The 24303-nt window shown below is 41.0% G+C and overlaps 1 protein-coding gene across 1 annotated transcript in view; it reads left to right on the plus strand.

Moving 5' to 3' along the window:
- Window positions 1-14453: 14453 nt before the first annotated feature.
- Window positions 14454-24303, plus strand: part of LOC113169650 (DNA-binding protein SATB1) — a 54856-nt gene continuing 45006 nt past the window's right edge. The window contains exon 1 of the mRNA XM_026371227.1: window positions 14454-14764. The gene's annotated coding sequence lies outside the window, so the exon portion shown is untranslated. The remainder of the gene's footprint in view (window positions 14765-24303) is intronic.

A 24303-nucleotide genomic window follows, 5' to 3' on the forward strand; every position in this document is an offset into this window, starting at 1 on the left:
TTTGTGCACACTATTTCGTAGTCAGAACAGTTAAGACGTAGTAAACGACATGTAAACATGAGGGTGAAGACATGCTTTTAGGTTTAACTTTGATTTGAAGTTTGAAGATTAAATAATGTGTAAAAAAGTACATATGCAAATGTGTATTTGTGAGAGAGAAACATACAGAAAGAGATGGAGAATGTGGAGGTGTATGGGATGATTTAAAGGTCATGTTTGTTGTGGTCATGGCATGGGCTTGCATGTTTGTGTATGTGTATGTAGGTGCATGTGCATACATGGGTATGTAGGTGTGCAACAGTGACGTTTCATTAGGTTGTAACAAGAATCATGGGCTTAGTGAATGTGCGTGTTAATGCATGTATAGTATTGACTATAGCAGAGGTGTGTATTCGTGTGTGCATGTTTGTACCACATGCAGAGTAGCTAAATTCTCTAGATTCAGGTATAAGCAGGTGGATTTCTCAAGTTTCTTTGTTTTTGTGTGAGCTTGTCAGCCCATGGGTGATGGGACATTGTGCGTGTGTTTATGTAACTGACCTTGATGTATCTTACTCAGAAGTGAAGATGAACAGATAGGCAGCAGCCTTTAACCTCAGTTCTTCTTCTCTTCTCGCTTCCCTTCAACCGCAAAGGCACAAAAGAAGATGTTCCATTTATTCCATATCAAAATGAGATTTACTCACTCTGTGCATCCTGTCTGTGCTCGGTATGAAACCAGCACATTTCCTCGAATTTGACATTTAAATGTTTTTAGGTAAACTTCTGTAAGAGAGAGCTGGAAAGCCGTGTAGTGTGTATTTCTTTTATTTGTTTGTTGTTATTCTTTATTATTTTTGTTTCAGCCTCTGGTCAAACTGATCATCATTTTACAGTTTGAAAATAAAACCCAAGAAACAATACAACATTGAGAAAAGAAAACGGTTTCATGTGCACAAGTTGAGATATTCTCACGGTACTGAAAGGCTGAGGATGCATAATTTTTACAGTAACTTGAATAATATCAAAACATTCACACCATTATGACTCAACAAGCCGGTGGCTAAAACTTTGTCTTTCAGTCTCTTTGTTGTGGCACGTGTTTTTAATGAAATGCTCCAAATTTACCTGAAGCGCTTGTCACCACATTTTCATTTTCGTTTCATTTTTTTGTAAACTATCAAACGGAAATGATCAGAGAATAAAGGTTTTCCACTGATTGCTTTTACATCTTTAATACAGCTTACTGTGTTTTTAATGTTTGAGTGAATACTGTTAGCCCCACCCTGCAAAAGGCATCTGCTATGCAGAAAGATATTAAGCAGGGAAACATCCTGTGAAAAAAACTAAATCATATCAGAACTCACCAGTCATAATGGTTGTAAAACCACAGTGAAGTTACAACTGTGCAGGAAGAACGGAATTGAAAATGAATCAGGCGTGAAGTTTCTCAGCGTGAGTACAGAGAAATCACAGTGGATTCCAGAGAGAGCCCGGGAGTCAAGATTAGCGTTTGAAGGCTAAATGGTGTTATCGGTTCTGATTAAGGAGCATGTACGTGGTACTCGCTACACCTCTGAGACAGCCATGGATGTCAATAGGGCTAATTGGCTCATTAGGACAGGTATTTAACTGTGGTATAATCATTCTGTGTCATCACTTAAGCCCTGGTGAAGCATAAGGGGCTCTGGCGATTGAATACCCCCCAACCTCTGAAATAATCTAAGATACTAGACAAAGAGACTTGTCTGACAGGAGTAATGCAGAGTGGTTCATAAAGTAATTTGTGTTGTTTTTCAGTTAACATTTCTTTAGGTATATTTTAATTTTCCAGGAAATAGATCAAAGAATCTAAATCATCAGAATGACAAGGAAAATTACATTTTGGCAACTTTAGTTGGTGTCTTTGTTTTTACTGTAGATATTGAGCCAAATGAAACCAATGACATCCACATTTTTCTTGGATGAACTGCATCAATGGGACTGTGTTTAGTGGGACTCTAAAGGTCAGTTACCTTTACTAGGCATCAACAAGCTTTTGGCTGAATTCTGATTTGGATTAGGTGGCAAGAAAACAGCCCCAGACCATGATGCTGCCACCACTTACTTTTCTTTATCTATGTGGTCAGCTGCAAACTTTAGTTCAAGGTGTTGATTATGGAGCGGGGACTTCTTTTCTAGAGGGCTGCCTTTCAGTCCATGGCAATGTAAAACTCAACTGACTGTAGACAGTGACACTGGCGTTTTGCACCAACTAGTTCTGAGTAAGACAGTTTGGGTCTTCATTCAGGCCTTGAAAAATGACTTCACCTCCCAATAATGTTTAAACTGGTGATGGAATCTGCTTTTATTTAGAAAGAACTCTTTTACCAATGTGCCTTTTTCTTCACTGAGCTCCTCTGACTTTTCCATTGTACTGTGTTGTGGTCAATCCAGTGAGTGCTGTCATGCAAACCCTTTATAATATGTTAGCACAGAGAAGCTACTGCAACTGTACCCCCAAAATACACCAATGTTTATATATCATATCATATCAACTGTTAGATGTCTGGGATAGGAAAAATCCACAAGTCTTGTGAGAACATTAAATGTATATACATTAATTAAAGCAATTAACATCGACAATGTTCGCATGCAAAAGGCAATGAACATTTAGAGTCTGCAGTACATTCAAGTGTAATGTTGTGCATGGTTTGTGGTTTTTTAATTTTTTTTGTTTTTTTGCTAACTAAAATGACAGTTGTTCCCTGACCTTAACCTCAACATAAATGCCTTGTGCAGAAACTCTATTAAATGTAATCTGAGAACAACATAGTTGACCCAAAATACAATGCAGACTAGTGATGGACAGATACAAATGTACAGTACAGTAAAAGCCAGCTATCAAAATATCCTCTCGTTCCTCACAAACTCCCAACAGTGGACATGTGTTTTAAGTTACTTCTTTACTGTATATATCCACAAGATAATTTAATATTTGGATAAAAGTTTCTCTTTCACCAAATCAAAACTGTAATTGTCCCAAGATTCCTAATGTGTCTCCACAAAATTATTCGTGCAATGCGCTGAACATAGCAGGTTGGTGTTACAGTTTATAGAGTGGATACATATCTAGTAATTCAGGTTTCCTTCCAGGCTTTTCATCTTCCTTGAAATCTGTACATTTAATACAATTAGCTTTGTCAAAGTCAAATGAAAAACAAAATTACAACATAACTAAAATTACACAGAAAAAAAACTAATCTGAAAAGTTGAGACCAAACACATCTTCCCACTTTGTTTGTTTTCCCATTTGCACAGTTCCACACATCCGTTGGAAGCTTGTGCCATCATTGCCATGGTCTTTGCTTAAAGGCTGGAGGAGGGGGGTTGGTGTCCTGAGGGCCCGCGGAAGCTGGCATGGTGCTGACCACGCTACTGTTTCCTCTGAATGGAATGTCTGGTGTGGCATCAGTCACTGTTGTCAATTTGAAGATGGTCTGCCAGTCCCTCATCATTGTGCCATCACTGCACACACACACACACACACTCACACACACAGAAACATAAACGCGTCACACTCGGCTCCCACCCCGTGCATGGCAGTGATAGGCAGAGGACGAAGAGCGCACATCCTTATCGACGCCAATCCAGATGAACCTACAGACACGCTTCCCCAACACCCCAGACCCACTCACTGCACAGTTGGCCACCATTAGCCTTCTTTTAGAATGGCAGTCCTTAGGCTAAGGGGAGGAGGCGCACCATTGCCAAGGTGCATCCCTGATTTGCTACATTTCCCAGGGCTACTGGGCCTCTAGGCTTACTGGCCCATGGAGACATAAGCCCCGGCCTCCCTGGAGGCTCTCGGCCAACCCAGACGCTTGGCATGGGCCGAACCGCCCAGTGGGAGCTGTCCAAGAGCCGTGGATGGCTATGATATGTTTCCACCGAGGGCAATTTCAATCATGTGGAATTTCGATGGATGAAAGGAATGTGTTTCGCTGGGGGTGGACCAAAGAAGAGCAAGTCGGGCTGCGGCTTTAACAGTGTGACCGTCACCTAGCAGAAATAAAAAAGTCATCAAAATAAAAGTCAATTCATAGCAAAAACATTCTAATAAACCTGATATAAAAAATATTAAAGGGTCATTCGCTTAAATTAATAGAGGTATGCAGCTGTTTTTTTCCTCTATGGTTTTGAAGGTATCATCCAGTACAATGATACTGAAAATGAATGTAATTTAGTTCTTGGTGCTTAATGTTAATATTCACAGAGCACAGAGCGGATAATAAGAACTTCAGTATGAAGTAATTCCAACAAAGTTGAAAGTGTAGTTAACAGCACTATTATTTGTATGTCTCTAAATAAGTAGATACTGTTATTTGACTTTTTAACTAAAATAATATAAAATCTGTACAATGAATGGGTGAACTCCAGCAGGTGTCATTGCTCAAATTCTGCTCAAACACCACATTGATACTAGATACTAAAACTTGAGCTGATACTTGAGCTGATGTTCAGTGAATTAGAAATTCAATGTGTTTACACGAAATCATTAATTGTTAGTCTGACAGGAAAACTTCTGAAACTCAGCCAACAGAGGTGAAAGTACGTAGGCTGCATTTTAGTAAAATTGGTTGCAGGTCAAAAACCCCACTCTTCCTAAAGGCACCTTTGTTCTTTATATTCTTTCAGCTGTATTTAGTTTTAATACAGCTGTACCTTATCCCTGTGATTCACATACAATCAATGCAAATTCAAATTTAAAAATGATCATTGTGAGAGAACCAAACTTTTTGCACAGCACTCTGAAAATACTTCATAATATACCCTTCATGAATATTCATGCAAACATGACTTGTGGCTTGTCATTTGTAATAACACATTTTCAATCCATTCAAAATGAATCACTCACCTGTTTCTGTGATGTTTTAGTTCTATTCTACTCCTAAAGAATCTTAAGCGTTATTGGTACTCTGGGTTTCATCATTCATAACGACTGTCATAATGTCAACGATATTCATTAAAGATGGCACACGGCACAACACCCCCCCAATCATAGGGTTAAAGGCACACAGATGAAGAATTACGGTAATTTTTAATCTAGACATGTTGTTTTTTTAACTCGCTCTGACTGCTCTGCCTTGATGGTTTTGATTAATATAACCAGGAAATGTTTGTGAGCAAGACATATACTGCGATTCATCTGCAAAATAATCCAATCATTACCAACTAATGACGGGGGGAGGGTGAAAAATGATGCAAGCTCACCACGGCTCCCCAACATGCATCGACGCAGAGGATTGGAGGCCCCACCTGTCACAGCGATGCAGTAATTGCATTGTGGGCTCTCTCCTCTCCTCAGCTCGCTCTCTTCCCCATCCACCACCGTTTAGCTGCGCAGACAATGCTCGTCTTAATGAAGCCGTCTGACGAGGTGGCAATTACAGACTTCTGTCACTGTCACCGGGGGCAACCAGGGAGGAGGGGAGGAGGATATCTCACCCCTGAGGGCTCTCTATACCCGCTGTGTTACACTGGATGGCAGGGTGGCTAAGCTGCTGTCAAAGGCGAGTCGAGAGTGTGAGCTGGATTAGAGGTTTTACTGTATGAATGGTTGTTAGAAATGAAGTGATGCATTGCAGTGTATGGAGATGTCTCCGGATTGATGGATGAGCCTGTGACACTTCCACGCACGCTCCAAAATGAAACAGTGCTTCCAAGTACAGTAAATCACTGAACTGATTTGTAGCTTTTGTGGTGTGCCCCTTGAATATATATGGTAATGAAGTAACTTACAGATCTTAAAAAAGCATTGATTTTACACATTGAAATAAAGCTTTACTCTTCATTGTATACTAGGTAGATATATATATATATATATATATATATATATATATATATATATATATATATATATATAATATTGCTTAAATTCCGACCTCTCTAATTTAAATTTGTCTCTTCTGTCCACCAAGTTTTTGGCCTCTGATTCTTTACCCACTCAGTCTGTAGGTTTTAAAATATGATGTACTACTTCAGTAGGAAGCAGTTTGATTGTAAAGTGAGTGAGTTCAGTTTCTTATTTTAAATGTAAAATGCCATGAACACCACAAACAAAACTCTATTCAGCTCTATTGTTATAAGATCACAGCTAAAGTTCCATGTTACTGACTTCAGTGACAGTCATTTTGAACACACAGCTAATGTTCTCATGTGTTGTTGTTTTTAATGTTGTACTGAAACTGGGCCAGTCGTTACATTTTCTATGCATTTGTTCCACGTTATTCATGCACATTCAGTGGCATTCTTAAAGCAGTGTTTGTTCATTTGGACTCACAATTCATGCACAGGTGCCATTATAACTTTGTCACCAAACAATGAGGTTCCGCAAATTCTCAATCTCACCCAACCTGCTGTGCCTTGACTGGTACAGCAACAAACATTAAAAACACAATTAGGTTAGCCAGGCTTTGCTAAAAATTTATGCAGAATTAGAGATTCATCTGGTTGCAGTGGTTTCAAAAAGTCATGGTGGCTAAAAGAGAAACGTGTATAAGAGGCTTAAAGGCATTCCGATTCTTAATGGTGAGGTGATGGATGCACCAGTAGAAAATTTGCAGGCCTGGATAAATGGTTCAGTACAGATTTAGCCATGTTAGAAGATACAAACAGACTCTGTGTTCCATGTTAATGAAATCAACTGGAAAATAGTTTTACTAAAGTTAATTCAAATGCATATAGTGCGCGTAAATATGAACTTTCTATTTAAAATGTCGTATTTGGAGTAAATGTTGCACCATTCAATCACAGTGAAGTTATGTCATCTTTTAATATGTTTCTTTACAATAGTCTTTATTTGGACAAAATTAAAATGTCTTCAGGCGTGTATTTACATACATGACGCAAGGCCAATACATACTTGCTGCTCGATGGAGCTGTACACATTTTTGGGCTGCATTTGGACTCTTTCCTAAGAGCGTGGTGGCCGAACCCAACAAGCATATTATTGTTATTATTCGAACCTGACCGAAGCCTGATGCATTTAAGTCTGTGCTCTGTATTTCTAATGTGGTAGATCCAAACTCTCGGGTACTGATCAGTTCCATCAGGTTTGGTTAGGTTGGTATCCTCCCTTTAAGGCATATCCATCCAGAACCTCATGGACTGGAGATATGATGAAGATTTAGAGGAGATATGGGCTCTTGAACAAGATGAGAAATTTGCTTTAAGCAGAGAAGGTGGACAAACGAATCTTCACACACAGCACACAACAGGAAGAGTGTGGAGGGAAAGCTTAAGCACACAATGTGATTATCCCCAAAAGTATTCAGGACAGCCTTAATAACAGAAAGTATTTCTGGTGATTTGAAGACTACTAAGTCAATATACATTAGAAGAAATTAGTTTGTATAATTTTTACATCTCCACATACACCTAACAATATCTGCGTACTTAAGATTCTCACACAGCAGCTTAACATCGCTGAGCTTGTGCGTCTCACTTGGATGAAAACTTAATTGAATCAGCGTTGTAATGTTACGCTTCACTGTTTTGACATCTCAGATGAAGCCTCAACTTCAGCCATGTTTGCAAAGTAGTTCAGTCTGCACACACACACACAGACACACACACACACACACACACACTCGTCTTCCACATCGACACAGATGTACCCTGGTGCCTACAGATGTTACCATGGTTACATCATGCCTACCTGCCCTACATAATTATGTGGGATACCATGACACGGTTCTTTAACAAAACAAGGTAGCGTAAAGACATCCTCGATCCCTCCTTCGTACATCTTGCATATTTATTTATAAAGACATCACTGTCTCTTCTTAACTTGTTATAATTAAAGAAATTCCTGCAAGTAGCAGATGATTTCCAATTCTACTAATTCTCACCCCCCAAAACTTTAGTATTTATATTCTGTGTCGATAGTTTGTCATAATATTTATCGGAGCACCTTAGAAGAATGAATCTAAGTATGTTTCTCTCACCTGGTTTCTCTCGTTCAAATTTTTTCTTTTGCCATTTTTGGAAACCTGAATAGAAACAGGATTTATGGCTTGGTATGGGTTTTGTGTGACCACGGTAGGCAAATAACCCCGACTTAGACTTGGACACAGTCCCAAACATATATAGACTACAAACATCCTAAACCTGACTATCCACCCTAAGAACCATATGAACACGAACTGAGTGATAAACACAGTAAGTCAACTCGGTGCACACCAAGTTTTCACAAACTACATTAAAATGCACAGCACTTCAACCCACACATAAATACGACGAGCAAATCAGTTTATCTGTTCCTCTAATGAGCCGGAAAAAGGAGGTGGCAAAACAAACCCAGTAAAACCCAGGAGGACTGGCTGTAAGTCGCAGTAAGGCGGAGTTGGACCATTCGATTTCTCCCATATCCATGCTGAGTTCAAGGCCTATAGGGAATTTCATACTGAACGTGTTGCATTTACAAAATCTAAATTGCCATTAAAAACTATTGCTAATTAGTTAAGAAGGTAATGCAGATTACGAGGAGGAGGCGGACATGAGTGAATCATTTGTGTTTTAAAGCAGCAAGAAAAGTGTAAACAGTAGCTCTGTCCTTTTTAACTTTATTGACACGAGCAATGGCGCTCAACAATTCATCAGTACTGCTTTAAGATACAGCTGGAACAACTGTGCTGCACAAGACATGACATGAAAAGGTAAACTGCAGGTTTTTCAGCTTCTTTAGATGTAGCTGTTGTCAGGGAATAGTCTGTTTATGTACAAGACAACAACAGGGGAAGAGAGGATCTGAACTTACCTGAACTTTTTAAGAAACTACTGAAGGCCTCATTAGTTCGAATTGGTTTTGACCCAATAACATATCAGAGCTTTATTACCCTCGGTTCACCCAGACATAGACAGGCCATTGTTTTAAACAGCACTGCCCTGGATGTCTAGGTTGTCTGTGATTGAGTAATGAGCGCACAATCGGATTCAGGAGACGCAGAGGGCAGATGAAGTTCAAACTTTAACTGAGTTTCTGAGAGTCTGCTTCTTTCTACAAGTTAATTCCTCAACTAAAGTACTTCTGAGCAGCAAACTATATTTTTTTGACACAAACAGTTGACGTTGAATTGAAATGACTCACGTTTAAAATCCCCCTAAAATATTAGCACCCTGAGTTACTTTAGTTTCTCATGTCTCTGTCAGTGATTCATCTTTTACAAGTTGGTGAAAATTTCCCTGTTGCTTTCCACCTGGTTACAACTGACACCCGTAACTAAATCCCACCCACATATCTCACAGTAAATTACCAGCATTCAATCTGTTATTAGTTATCACCTTATCCTGACACTCCAGCTTCATTTGCTTTTGACAGTCAGCACTAAACTGTGATTGACAAACTTCAGAAGTGGACTTGAAACGTCGCTGCCTGCACACATTACTCACGCGTTAACTCTGCAGCTCGCCGAGGTGTGCGTCACTGTGTAATAGGCGCTATTAATAAAGCCAAGCCATGCGTGACTTTACTTTCTCTGTGCAGCCGCCTCTCATGGTTGACTCCTTACTGGGGATTCAGTTGTGTGAGTTTGGATCAGTCTAATCACATTTGTTTAATTAAGCACAGCTAATAGACTCTCCAGGAGATAGGGTGTCTCACTGTGACGGCAGCGCTGCATTGAGATGCATGTCAAACACAGAGTCCTGATTTCACTACGGCTCCCTTGGCTCTGTGCTAGGTGATGTGTCCAACATCTATCCGTGTTTGCAAGCCTGACACAAACAAGCTGGAGGTTAAAAGCTGAAGGTTGCAGGTAGTACAATGGATGGATGTCAATGGGGGAACCCCGCTTTGTAGTATCTGACAGACAGGAAATGGTCATTTTATATTTGAGCCCAGAGTGAAAGCAGTTTGTTTACAAAGCACAGAAGAAACCATAATAGACGCATTGTAAATTAGTCTCAGTTAACCTGCATTCAGTTAGTAGTTTTATCCACTTTTGTGGGGTCATAAGACAAAACGTGAAGGACTGCAGCACAATTCACAGACAACACAGTGATTTATACAACGAGTCTCAAACCAAGAAGACTGAGAACATTTGAATCTTTAAAATGTGATTTTATGAGCTAATTGTATGTTTGTGTAATGTAAAATCTTAATATGTCAAGTAAACAGTAATTAAAGTTTAAAATATAAAGTAACAAACGGGACAAACTCGAGGACAGTACAAGTAACTCAGACCTGTACAAACCTGTGACTCAAAACCCTGATATAGCATCACTGTGGTTAAAATATCTTTACCAAACTATCCTAAACTATGATAAGAATAAAAGAAGAACGCAGCAGATCTACTTAACAATTAGTTGAGTTTACCCTTTTCTTCTCTTTAGAGCTCAATGTTCCCACAGTGACACCAGAGAGATAGTTTGAGTGACACATCAGGTTCAAACCTCGACAGAGTGGTCAAGTGACCAACACCTTCCTACTCGATCCGTCTCGCCCACTGTGACCCCAACTGTACACCACCTAACAAAAGCTGAAGTCCTCAGCTTCCTAACTGAATTCACTGATCAGCTTCACTCCCATATTTCAAAAACACGACGTCCTCAACACAAATCTGGCACTTTCCCTACTCCTTGATTTAGCTACTTCACCCTCTTTGCACCACCCTTGTTAGTCACTTTAGATATAGTTAAGACAACCACTGTCATTTACTTTTAAAACAACGTTCATTTTGGATGATATTGGTCGAGTTCAGCTACAACATACGATGCTGCCATTATTAGAAGAGAACCAACCCTGAGAAGAACAGTTGTTACATGAAAGACCCTAAAACAACATGGGTGGTTAAGACAAATCACTACATTAAGGGAGTAATTGCTGCCCAAGAATTAACCAACCACGAAAAATCATTTCTAATTAGTGTGCTACTGTTGCCGCCCACTAAGGCGATAGCTGATACCTATGATCAAAATTAAAACTGTCTCACAACTTAACATACCCCCTGAGGATGAACATTTACCCACACTTGGCTCCGGTAAAGTTAAAAAATGAACCTTGTTGATCCTGATCAGAGGACAACAAGTTCAAGGATAGATGTGACGGAGCTGCCCTCACTGTGGGACCGATCTCTGGCTGCAGAACTTCACAACAACCGGAGAAACTTTCACATCTGGGCAGCTGCCACCCATGTTCAGCTGACACGATCTACATACTGTGTCGTACTAAGTGACACTAAGCTGCCACAGCTGATGGGAGAGTTCACACCAGACAGTAATTATACTCCTGGGCTGTTTTCTTTCGCCCAGCTGACTGACATCCCATTAACAGCTAGAGGCGTGTGCGCTTTGGAGGCGCCACTCTGGGTCAGCGTTTATTGTTCTGATTGGCTCTCATCTCCATTGTCCTCCCTGGCAGCGCGCAAATGAGGATTAATAGTGTTTCATTTGAGAGGTGAGCTTGTGGAGTACTTGTGTTTCAAAATTCAAAGTGACGCTATAAAGAAAAGCAAGTGAAGAAAAGAAATCTGCACTTCAGTTTCAATTACTGCTTAGGTGATCAGAAGGGAAAAGGAATAAGAAAATCCAGTCCTTACCCCGGATAAGCCAGTAGACAAGTGTTAGTTATCTCAGGAATCCTTGTTAATCTTTAAAAGGTGAGCGATTATAAAAGAGCCACTGTAGAAGGTTGTAAAGGCTAACCACAAAACCAGAGCAAAAAAAGTAGTTGAGCATTCCAGATTTAGATGAGACGCCTGTCTTTTAGCTCTTGGGCATGTTTCTGAGACAAATTACTTTCAGTAGTCAATAGCCTGTAATTAAAATATACCCACTTGATGGAGAGGCAACAGCGTCTCTCTATTTAGTTATGGGTTGGAAAGATTAATTCTGGGGTGTATAACCCTTGTAATTTTCCAAGTGCTCTTTATTGTTGGGAGAGAAAGAAAAAGTGCAGACGATTGAAACGTCTCAGCTCAAGGTCTGCTTTGATTTGTTTACACTTCACACACATTTGGTTTTCTTTTTGTGTGTCTTCCACGTGCCCTCGTTGTGCTTCATCGACATAGATGCACATTAACAATTTGCATTCACGTTTTGGAAGCCGTCCACGGCTCTCGCACGCCGCTGCCTCGCTTGTAATCTTCTGGGCTGGAGGTTGACGCTTCTGAATCAGACACACGGGCACCTGGAGGACAGAAATGCTAAAGGCTCAAGTCTTAAAAACGTCTTTTAGAGAAAGGTCAACCTCAGCTGCCCTCCTCTCCTCCTCTGTCACTCCAGCCTCTTTCCAACAGACTCATTGGTCCCCCTTGTGGTCAATGTGACAACTGCAGCACATGTGGGCTTCGGAGGAAGACACATGAATTGCTGGATAAAACACAGGCTGCATTGAAATCACCAGCTGTTGTCCATAATGATGAAAACATCCCTAACTTAGCATGAATTTATAATTGTGCAGAAAGCAAATTTGAATGCCTTTACTGGAACTTTTCAATTCCCATTCAGTCTCCCAGGAGAGAGCCGGTGTGAATCATATGCAGAGATTGTGTGTGTGTGTGTGTGTGTGTGTGTGTGTGAGTGAGAAAGTGTGATTTTTTTTTCTACTCCTCTTTTTTAAGTGCAGATCTCAGATGCTTCATAATGAAACTTTTGTGGAGTCCCAAAACCACAACAAATGAAGTTTTCTGAGAAGTATTTGTACATATCAGCTTACGATAAGGACTCCAGCCCTGTGTCTGCTCACTGCAGACAATAAGAATAACCTCCAGGATTTTTCATCTTTCACCTTCTTTTGTCTCGTGTCGTCTTTTTTTTTTTTTTACCCCAGTAATTCTATTTTCACTGGGATGTGTAAATTAAGTGTAAATGTAAATGGATCGGTGTGTTATTTATGCTAAACCTGATGAGAGAAACACACTGATATTGTAAGTAAACAGCTGCATTACCTGTGGGCTTCTGCACACCTGCTAGTGCAGAGCAGTTAGCCTGTGTGCAGATGCAAACTGTCAATCATTTCACACACACACACAAATAAACAAAGGCATAGCTACACACAACACATAGGTAGAAAAGTTCAAAAACACACACATGACAGATAGAAAAAACGTGAATGCAATCTGTGATGCACACACACACAGACACACACACACACGATGGACACAGACATGATAAAATCAAAGTGAGAAAAGATCATTCAAGCATGAAGTTATTTCTGTCTTATTCAGATTTGAAAGTCTAGTGTAAGAAACATTCATGTGTATCTTCTAATAGCAGGACTCCACCTGTGATATGTTCTGTTTCACATCATCTGTGGAATCAATCTTATATTTTTCTCGTCTCATCTCAGACTTCAGCAGGAAAAAAAAAACGACCTCCATGTCGTGTACTTTTCATCCAGAAGTCCAAATAGTTACAGCTGAAAATCAATTAAAATAGCACAAATACATTGAGACAGTGTGAGGGCGAAAATAAAAGCTCCCTCTCCGTTATCTGTCACTGTCCTCTGTGGCTCTGCGGATTCTGCTTCAGGCTGTGTTCTTAAAAAATGTCCAAGAAAACGGGAGAAAAATCTCATTATTCTGCTCTCCACGTAAATTTGACAAATTTACATACCTTAAGCGTATATTTTAATTTTTTTAATTTTTATTTTTTGGATAGGCCCGCGGTAAGATTCTTAAATATGATGCAGAGACTGTGTGTGTGTGTGTGTGTGTGTGTGTGTGATGTCCGCACTTAAACTAAGTTGCAAGAGGAAAAAGCAACAGCTTGCTTTTATAAAATAAGAGGAAGTCTGGTGCAGTAATGATGCATCAAATGTTCACCGCCGAATAGTCGGAATAATAATTATTTTTCTCTAAAAGCTTTAGTTTAAATTGGCGAAATTAATTGAAAACACAGCTTTCGGCAAACACAACAAGAGAACAGACTGCAGCATTAGCCTCTCTTTCAACGAGGATTGTTCAAACTTAATTATTCTTGAATTTTATTTGTATTTTTTTTATTTTGCGCACTTCTGCTGTCAAACTATTCAACCCATCTGCTTTTAGAAACAGCTCTTTCATGTCGGTAGGAGCATGTGATGCACAGCAGACTATAGAGGACTATATGGTTTCATATTCGCTCAGGTGTGCGGGGAGTGGATCTGGCATCGTGCCCTCCGCTCTTAAAACAACGGGCTTTGACTCAAAAACGCACGTCGACTATTTACCAGACTTTTTGCCTCTTCTTCTCCTTCTTCTTGACATGCAAACATGTGGCGTGTAAATATGAAAATGAATGAGTGTGAGAGCTCTGCTGTCACTGACTCCTCTCTCTCTCTCTCTCTCTCTCTCTCTCGCTCTCTCTCTCTCCGTGTCCCCGGAGAGCAGCGCGTCGGAGAGGAGCGGCTGTAAAAACCAAAGTGGGGCAATGAGACAAGCTGCGCCACAGCTGGCAAATCATCGATTTGAGCATCAGAAACGGGGAGGGGCGGTTCGTTTACCTGCCACCCTCTCAAAGCAGCCCTCCTCACATGCCGCTACTCTCCTCTCCTCTACTTCACCCCCGCTGCCCGCAGCGCACGGTTGCTCACATTGCTGCGCTCCATCCGCCGTGTGCGCTCCTCAACTTCAACCTCCGTCAGTGCGGTTTCTGCTAGACGACCCCCTCCCCCTCCTCATCCGCAGGACTTTTGACTTTTTAAAACAGTTTTTCCTCCCACAGAGCAGTTGCCTATTTTTGGATCTCTCGCCGTGGAGCAGTGACAAGAGGTCGTTCAACTTTTGATGGAAAACAAGAGGTCGGGCGACTGCTGACTTTAAAGGTACTGTCTCAGTCTTCACTGCTGTTCCTCCTCCTTGCACCGTTATCTGCTGCCGCTCTGTTTACTGTCTCTGCGTTTGTTTTAAATCCTATTTTTTATTGCACGACTCATAAAATAAGGTGTCTCCCCGTGGAATTACAATGATAAATTACTCGCGCCTAAATGAATTAAAAGCAATTTACAGACTTATCTTCCAAATCACTTAAAACCCACACAGACCAAAAGAGGCTGCTAAGATTTAATATTTCATAAAGCAAAAAAAAAAAAGTACAAACTACGAATGTCACACTTAATGGTAAATATATTTGCACGCTTTCAGAACTTTTTCCTCATCTCATTTGAAATGTGCAGGAACGGGCCTGTGCCCTTTTCTGCAAGAATAAGCAAAGCACTCGTGATGTTCGCGGGGTTAAGTACATCCATCTCCTCTAATTCATTAACAACTTATTCAGCGGTGCAGCACAGGAGCAAGAAGTGATGGTGCCACCGCTGCAGCTGACCTGAGGATGTTAGGAGCCACGATTTTAGGATTTCACGGAGGAGAATCAAGTTGTGTGTCATTTTCTTGTAAATTCTGCCTCTCCGAGAAGAATTTAACATGTTTTCTGTCAGATTTATAATTTAAAACAGCCCTTTACTGATAATAACACAGACATGTCTATTAGAAATGCTGCAGCCCAACTGCCCATCTACTTTTACTGCTCTTTATTAGGCCATTAGAGCCACTTCGTTTATTCTCTCCATATACTTACTACTTAATTATGTGTCAACTTGCTTCAATACTTTTATTGCTGTAGTGTGAAGCACTTTGTGCAGCTCAGAGGAAACACACTGAAAATAAAATATGAATAACATTTAAAAAACCAGGTCTAACAGAGTCAGAGGGAAACAAACAGTTAATGAGTGTCTTGCTTTCTTCTGCCTGACTTGGTGTGAGCCAGTCAGATAGATGTGATGATACAGAAATGGTGTAATAATACTGTTTGGTCTGCCTTGTGGCTTTTGTCACACTGCTGATAAAGTAATTTCAGGTGCAGCCAGATGTGTGTCTGTGTTTTAGAGAAAGATATACAGAGAGGCAGCAGTTATGAGAAGACACACTGCCATCTTAAATGTGCGTGGGCAATAATGTTCTGTGGTTTTCAGGTTTTTAAAGGTTTCACTCTCTGCTCCTTTAGAAAATAGCTGACATTTCACACACTACCATAGCCAGTGGCTTTCACTCTGATATCATTATTTATATATAGATATCAGCACAAATAGACCCACGTAAGGTAGAACAGACCAGTTTGCACTACAGGTATAACCTCTCATAAATACCATGTTGGTACATTCAGCCGCACAGTGCGGACAATAATGAGAAAATTACTATAAAATCTGGTGAACACGTTGACGCTAAATCAGCACTGTGATCTGATAATTAAAGGGAAATTATCCTGAAATAATCTTCAGCCTTCGGTGTCACCGCTTGTCTATTATCTTGCTGTTGTTGTCAGGTTGTGCGCCTTGCTTGCTCACATGCGATTACAAGGTCAAGCGTGGCACCTCTGCATGGGAAAAAAACTGGTTACAGCATAGCGCCGGTGATTTTTCTCCTTTTATCTTTGCAGATCTGTGGCAGTTTAAGGTGCTGTGGCTTATCTGGTCAGTACCTTTGACAGCAATGACACACAGCCCTTTTCCTGTCTCAGGCTTCCATGTGTCACTTCTTGTAAAAGTCCTCAGACAAGACGAAAGCCTCAACGGTAGATAGTGAACGTTGAAACAAAACTTCTCGGTTTTACTCTTCGGCTCGGAGCCTTTATTACAACCACTTTTTTATCAGTTTGTGGTTGTGAAAGTGGCACAAAAATGTTTGTACATAGCCGCAGTCGGGTGTCTATGTGGAAAAATAGCAAAATAGCAATAGCAACATTTCTCCACATAAACTTGTTTAGCAGGAATGATAGGAATCAGAGCGTGGGGACGACGGCAGCGCTGCGTGTGACTGCCAGGTCACACGGATCCTGCAGTAAAGCCTAAACATCTGTCGCAGCTTATTGCCGTCTAATTAATTCCTTTTATTGTGTTCTATTGTCTTCACAGTTCTTACAATAACCCTACCGTGATTTACAATTAGGAAGGGACTGGGGAAAACACCTGTTTCCACCTTTTTACCTTTCTTCTTCTAAAGGTTCAACCTTGTTATACTCAGGTTTTTTTTCCCCCCCTCAGAGCTTAGTTTTGTTTTCATTACAACTAATCGAAACTAGTGCACGCTGCATTTACTGTACTGTAGTAGTGTAATAGCAGGAAATCAGCTTGTAATGTTCACCAACAGTAAGAGATCTCTTACCACCTTTTCCAATTAAATCCTAGTGACACTTTTGCATCACAGCTCACGTCAGGTTGTCTTATCACTGCAGCCTGCGTGTCACGAAAACTGGAAGAATAGATGCTGGTTTTTTTGTGGGTTATCATGAGTTAATTCTTAAACCCCTTCAGAGTGAAACAGATTGGTTAAACACAATTCAGCGGCTGCATGTTGGCGTGCCGAGCTCTCAGTCAATGTCAGGTTAACAGGCGCCGAGGATCAGGTTGTTAGATGAGAGTGAGAGTAGACGGCAAAGTTTGTCCTCTGACCCCGAGAGACCAATTAGTCTGCACATTGGAGAGCGGAGGTTGTGATTTTTTTGTTGTTGTTGTTTTTTCTGTGTAGCCAGCTCGGAAACGATATTAAGAATGCTTCATCACTTTGCTTTAAAATTAAATTATGCTCCGAATAATCAGTTTTATTGCTTTCAGTAAAATAAAAATGTCCACGGAAAGTTGTTGTCGCAACACAAAATAAGAAATCGCTGTGCGTTTGCAGCAGCTACATCATTTCAGCGTTGTGCTGGGGCTCTGTTTTGAATTCCTGCAGCAAAAGATGCAGATTATTAAAACCCCCACTGTTGAGTATTTGCTGGGAGTTTGGAGCCGGGCTGTGCCTCACTTTGCTGAGACTGATATCTCGGCTAAAACCATTAATCGTCTTTCTTTACCACCTTGATAATTATCGCTGTAGCAAAATAACAGCTCAGCAAACAGTGAAATTATACCTGTGGTAGGGAGCAGAGTAAATACCTGTTTAGCTGCCAACAAATGTATTTATTAGACTGTCGCCAGTAAATAAGAGGCCTGTCTCGTTTTTTAATGTGTGGCTCTTTGGGGATTCCACCCCTCCACACCCCCCCATCCCTCCTCTGTATGAAATAGCTCTGTTATGATTGCTAATAGAGGAGAAAGATAACAATGATTCCCAGCGTTTTTTTTTTTTTTTTTTTTTGATGACATGTTGAAACTAGTTTGGAAAAAGAAGAGGATGGTGTGTTAATAGGACTGCTGCATTCCAGGGCTCAAAAATGTAAGAAAGCCCCCCCCCACACCCCCACCATCATCACCACCACCAACAGTTCCAGACATACCACCCTGGGTGCATGTTTAGTGTGTGATTCGGGAGTTACAGCTCATTTTGTCATTATCCGGAAAGTTCTTTATAAAAACAGAAAAAGACAAGAGGAAAAGGTGGAGGGGGTGGGGGTGGGGGATGGGGGTGGGTTTGCTGTCCCAGCATGTTGGACTGCATTTATTCTGGCATATGCTTTGCATACAGTTGATCCAGATTCCTTGGCTTAGTGATAAAAGCGTCACATTGTTTTTGGGTCCTCACAATCAGCTCCCTTCGTCGAATGGGTTGGCATGTCCTCCCCGGGAGATAAAATAACCCAAAGTCCATCATGTCGGGTTTGTCACGCTTTTACAAAATGCCCCCCCCCCTCCTATGTTTGCGTTTTGTCTTGTTCTTATTTATCATGCTTCATGCTCCCGTAGCAAATACAATTTAAGAAAGCATTTAAGTTTTCATGATTCAAATCACATTATTACACGTCACAACATAGGTTTTTTTTTTATTATTATTATTTCTTGAGAGATAGAAAAAAAAAAAACACATTGTCTTTTATTCCGATCCTTGTCTTCATCCGATCTGTGTAGGTTTTTCTGAATCCTTTGTTCAGAGAAAAAAAAGAGAGCGATTTAGAGGAAAGCGCATCCCACTAAGATCAGGTTGTTAATACCCACCCACATACTCCAATGAAACAATTTCAACAGATACTGTATTCTCTGTGTCACACACACACACACACACCCGTGCCTTATCAACTGTTTTGTTCGTCACTAGGTGGATGATGCATCCTTTGACAAGGGATTAAATATGCAAGTAAAAATATGTACTGTAGATAAAGCGCCACATCCTTAATGCTGCACCTCTTCAATACTTCTATCTAAGCCTTGATATTAGGAGACGTTTCCATCTCTCTTCATCTCACTGTATAGCATCACTTCTTGCACACCCGGGCATCTTACACCACCCATCACCTGGCTTGGTTTTCTTTAACACTCAAACCAACTCCCCACAAGGCTGCAGCTCTGTGCCCTTCGCCACCTTGCCCCCCACTTTAGGAAAAACCCAGCAAGACGTGGCAAGCTTTCTCACCCTTTCTGTGGGTCCTTTTTTCTGTGCCACTCTCTCAGTATCTCTTTCTCATTCTCTCTCTCTCACACACACACACACACACACACACACAAGACAGACATTAGAGTTGAATTATTCTGTCATGTGATGACTGGGGTCCAGCAAGAAGTGAGAGGAAAGTGATTTCTTTAAAAACAGCCCTGCCCTCCTTGTCTGATGCCCGTTGATTGTTCTGTGACTAATTGGTTTTATATTTTGATAAAGGTGAACAGAGCAGTAAAAGGAGGGACTGATAAACACGGTGGTGAAGGATCATCTCAGCTGGTTGTGTGATGATGCAGGTTTAAATCGTTAGACTGACACAGGGTTGGCCTGACTTGACGTGGCTCGGTGTTAATTAAGGACAATGGCGAAGCCGATGACAGTGGAGCTGTCTGTAGTGACAGGGTTCAGGCTTAGGCCTGGGCCCCGAGGCCTCGTTCGACACAACGCCGAAACCTGCTCGCCACCGTCGAGCGGATGTACAAATGTCTGTGTGTGTGGCGTGCATCTGTGTGGGAGAAGCATTGTGTACAGTGCACACCGCACGTCGAAAGGGTGGGTGTCGAGAGGGGCGATAGTGGAGCATCGGTTTTCTTTCATACACGCGACGGGAGGAAAAAATAACATCGTGAAGTCTGTGTTCCAGGGCAACGCAAAAACTCGTTGAGGCCAACTGGCGTTAGGCCTTCCTGTCAGCAGACCTGAGGTGGAGACCACTCACTCCGCTTCTATTTCTGTCGACCTAATGTGATTATAAAACAATTAAGCACTTAGGAGCCGACTCTCAGTTCATTACATCCCCCTTGTTCTTTCTTTCTCTCTTTTCTGCCTCCACCCACACTGGACATATGAGAAATGTAGAAATCACCTTATTTCACTAGTAATTGAACGCCACACTCGCTGGATGAGAGGCTAATGGAAAACATGAAACTAAGCTGATTTGGAGGGTATGTTCATTATGGAATATTTAGTGTATCTGTGATTACTTCGTAACAACTGATTAAGCAATTTTTCATGGTCCTCAGATGTGTTATGGGGGAACATTTATAAACTAGCTCAACCCTGAACTCACATGAAACCCGACCAAGATTGTGCACATGTGTAACAGTTGTGCAGGAAGATCAAGGGTTTAAAAAAAAAGTGTTACAAACACACAGTTGTATTTCTGAGAACAGCACGAGCAAAGTGAAATTTCTGCAGACACAATGATGACACATTCTGCTTGTTGTGATGGTGGAGTAGCTCAGATTTTCCATCCAGTTTTCTTGTTATATTTATTTAATTATTTGTCCACTTGATGACCTACAAATGTCAACAACAGTGAATAGTTTTTATTTCCAAAAGTCAAAAGTCTCCCCTTTGCTTTACTTAATTCTAATACAAAACAAAACCATTAAATGTTAATACTTATTCCACTTCTGCGCCAATTCAGTGCTTTTGTTTAGACAAGTGCTTAACTGCTTGTTGGTTTTGCACGGCATCTAATGCACACCACCCTCTCGTTCTCTTTTTTTTTCACTGTACATGACATCTTCTGTGCACCCACACTGACGCAGGCGTGTTTTGACACGTTCGCCGACAGATTATAAATCCTTTGCAGCCTCTAATAATACTATTATGTTTATGTGTGTGTGTTTTTACTGTGGGAGACACTTGGAGAAAGAGCTCAAAGTCGAAGCGGTGACAGCGCTTACCCCCGTGCTCTTTTGTGTTGAGTGCTCAGACTGGATGTGCAGACTAATTTGTATTAGTAATCCAAATAATCATATTAATGCCCATTAGAAGCATCACAAGTGGCGAGCATGAAGACATCAGAACACCTACGTGCTGTAAGCGAAGGCACCGGCTTCGCCTGACGGAGTAAATAAAGACGCTTCCTGATGCTGAGCCAACAGTGATACATTTTCTTCCTTTTTTCAGTCATTTCCCCGTTTGTTTGCTGATTATTAGTGTCTGTTTTTAAGAAAGACATAATATTTCATTCCGCCTGAGACGTAAACATGCGGTTTAAAAAGCAGCAGGCCAGATGTGATGCTTCTGATAAGTATGTTATTGTGAACACATACAGTACCTGTGGTGGTACACAGCGAAGGTGAAATGTATTCTGCGGTGTAATGCTATGACTCCTGACATTTAAATATGAGGTGTCTTTTGTTGCAATTTAACATTCAGTCTGTCATGTTCCTTATGTCATTTTTCATGTTTTCTTTACAAATGTAGCCAACAGGCACAAAATCCTGCCCGAACAATTATGCTTGTGTACATGCGTAGCACACCTCGTACTGTATCTCTCCAACACAAAGCCACACAGGCTTGTAAAAACCCACCTTGAACAGAGCTAAATCTGTATTCAGCACATGATTAGAACAGCACACGGCTAGTATTTTAAAACGGGCTTTCTGTGTTTGAAAACCCATTTTTCCCCTCTTTTCTGTGTGATACAAAACGGTATATGTTAATTGATAATCAGCAGTGTTGATTCAGTGGTGCATTCAGTGCAAATCTGTGCCCTTCTGGATGTCAGAGGGTTTTCACAGCCACGTCGGTGCCAACCTAGCTGGCAGTGCCGGCACCTGTTGGCTGTGCCAAGGCCTGGCAGGGGTTATCGATGCTCTCTGATGGTGCCCGACAATCACAGTGGAAATGACTGCGGCTGCTTGCGTCATGCCAGATAGAAAAGAGCATTTGCCGACAATGGCTCGCTTTCACCGTCGCTCCTGTTTTCCGAATGCTGCTAACTGCGGCCAAGGAAAAAAACAAAAACAAAACAACGACAGAAACAGGAGCTGCAGCGAACATCATGTAAAACATGTCAACGTGGAAAACGTGTCAACACGTAGAGTGATATGTAGCGATGCTGTGAAAGTCTAGGTGATGCAAAGTGATCTGCTGAGGAGAAGGTTTGGGTGTGGGGTGGGCTGCAGCTCGTCTGTGTGATTCACGTAACGCAGAAGAAGAAGAAGAACTGTACTTCACAGCTATGTCTGAGACCAAATATTACCTGGTCTTCATTTATATTTTCTAAAATTAGGAGTAAATTGATAGTCACAGGACAATCGCTTCTTCTTTCATGTAGCTCTGATGTAACAGAAAACTCAAGATAGATAGAGAACGACTTCAATATGATTCATCTGTAAATTCGACTTTGATGTCCTCTCTGACTGACAGTGAGTGGAAATCTTTGTCACATTTGTCAGACTCTGAATAATATCTCATGTTGGAATGAATCTCATACAGTAGCAGTCACTCCACAGTTTGTGTCCTTTGTTCAAACACATAGCAGAACCATTTAACCACACTGCACACCGCAGCTGTGTTTAGTACACAATGTTGGCAGCTCAGTGAAACCCCGAGAATGGTTAAGATAAGAATTGATCAGTGAATCTGTGCAGCAGCCTCTTCTCATGAATTCATGATCGCGCCGGGGTCGTATACAAGCAAACAAGTCTTCCATTTCCTGTTAAAAACCCACAGACGCAGGACCCTTAAAGTGCAGCCGCCCCCTCAAAACTTACACCTCTTTCTAGCTAGGTGTTAATATTGCAAGACACTGTTCCATCTCAGGTCCGAAAGGTGAGTTTCACATTGTATTTTTCCGTTAAAAGCTTCTCCGCTGGCCTTCTGTGGTGAATACATAATGCAGCTTTTTTGGACATGCATGTATTTTTCAAATGAACAAACTTTTGACCTTAGATTGGTGGGTGGATTTGGTTTCACATCTAGGGGTTGAATGAGAGGTGTAACTGTACTTCTTCTACCGCACAGTGCAGTACAACACGCACCATCACTTCTTCCGTGATTGGTTATTTCATGTGTTCCAGTTTCTCTTAACTCCAGTATTTTCCCCTTAACGTGACATGTAAACACCTCCTGTACATTTGAATGCTGCACTCGACCGTTGTTCCATACGGCGTCTTCAACAGTTGTCGTAACCCGACAGAGGTTCCTGGCAAGCGAAGCTGAGAAGCTGACGTCTGTGGTGTTGCATTGTTTATGAACAACAGCTTTGTGTGAGACAGTGTAGTATTACTGTATTTATGGTCTCACACAGAGGGAATTTATGAGCCCTGGAAAGACTTATTAGTAAGCATGAACTGTTCTGTTGCATTTCACACATGCCTGACCTCGAAGGTCTGTTCACAACCTCTGGCTTTGTCGTCGCGATCGATCTACACACTTCCTGTTTTGTGTTGGTTTCCTGTTTTTCTTCTTACACAACCTGGACAGCCACGCTTGATCATTTTTGGTTGATGCAGATATTGGCCGGATGCGTTGGATCGTGTCACCTCGCTTTTATTCACCAATTTAAAAAAATAATGCTTGTTGCATTGAATCTTTATAGCCCCTGAAGATGGACAGACATTTACATCTACACAGCCGACACTCAGCATTAGTGCATTATTGTCAACTGTGTCTTTTCTCCTAACGTCAACATGAAACATTTATTATTAGGCCACCTTAAGGTGAGGTACAAACACCTTATCAAGCCTTTATTGACAATATCAACAAAGGTGACACCTTGCCTGATGTTTTTTTTTCAGTTTGTTCTAGAAATGAAATAATTACAAAACCATCGCGATGCCTCACACGCCGACTTGAGAAAACCTCCCAGCATGCTGTTGTTTGCAGAGATTGTGTCTCTCTCCAGCCTCCAAACATTCCTCGTCTGCTTTCTTCCTCCACTGTGACAGTTCAGGGGTTTGTTGACAATATCAACAGAGATTAGCTCGTCTAATATTTTGGTATAATCCAGTTTGTCATGATACTGTATGACCTTCTATGGAGGTTTGTGAGGTAATAGCAGAATAATCAAAGTGCAGTAGTTAAATGTTGAAATTGTAAATGTCTCATCTATATGTTGTTGTTCACTGTTCCTCTAAAACACACTCCATTTGTAGTGTAAAGAGATTAAATGAAGACCTAAATTCTTTTTTTTTTTTTGCTGTGATTTATTGACTATTTATCCTCAGTGAATCAAACTGACCTAAATTAAAAGACAAGT

This window comes from Anabas testudineus, chromosome 16 (assembly GCF_900324465.2).
Source record: "Anabas testudineus chromosome 16, fAnaTes1.2, whole genome shotgun sequence".
In the NCBI taxonomy this organism is placed as follows: domain Eukaryota; kingdom Metazoa; phylum Chordata; class Actinopteri; order Anabantiformes; family Anabantidae; genus Anabas; species Anabas testudineus.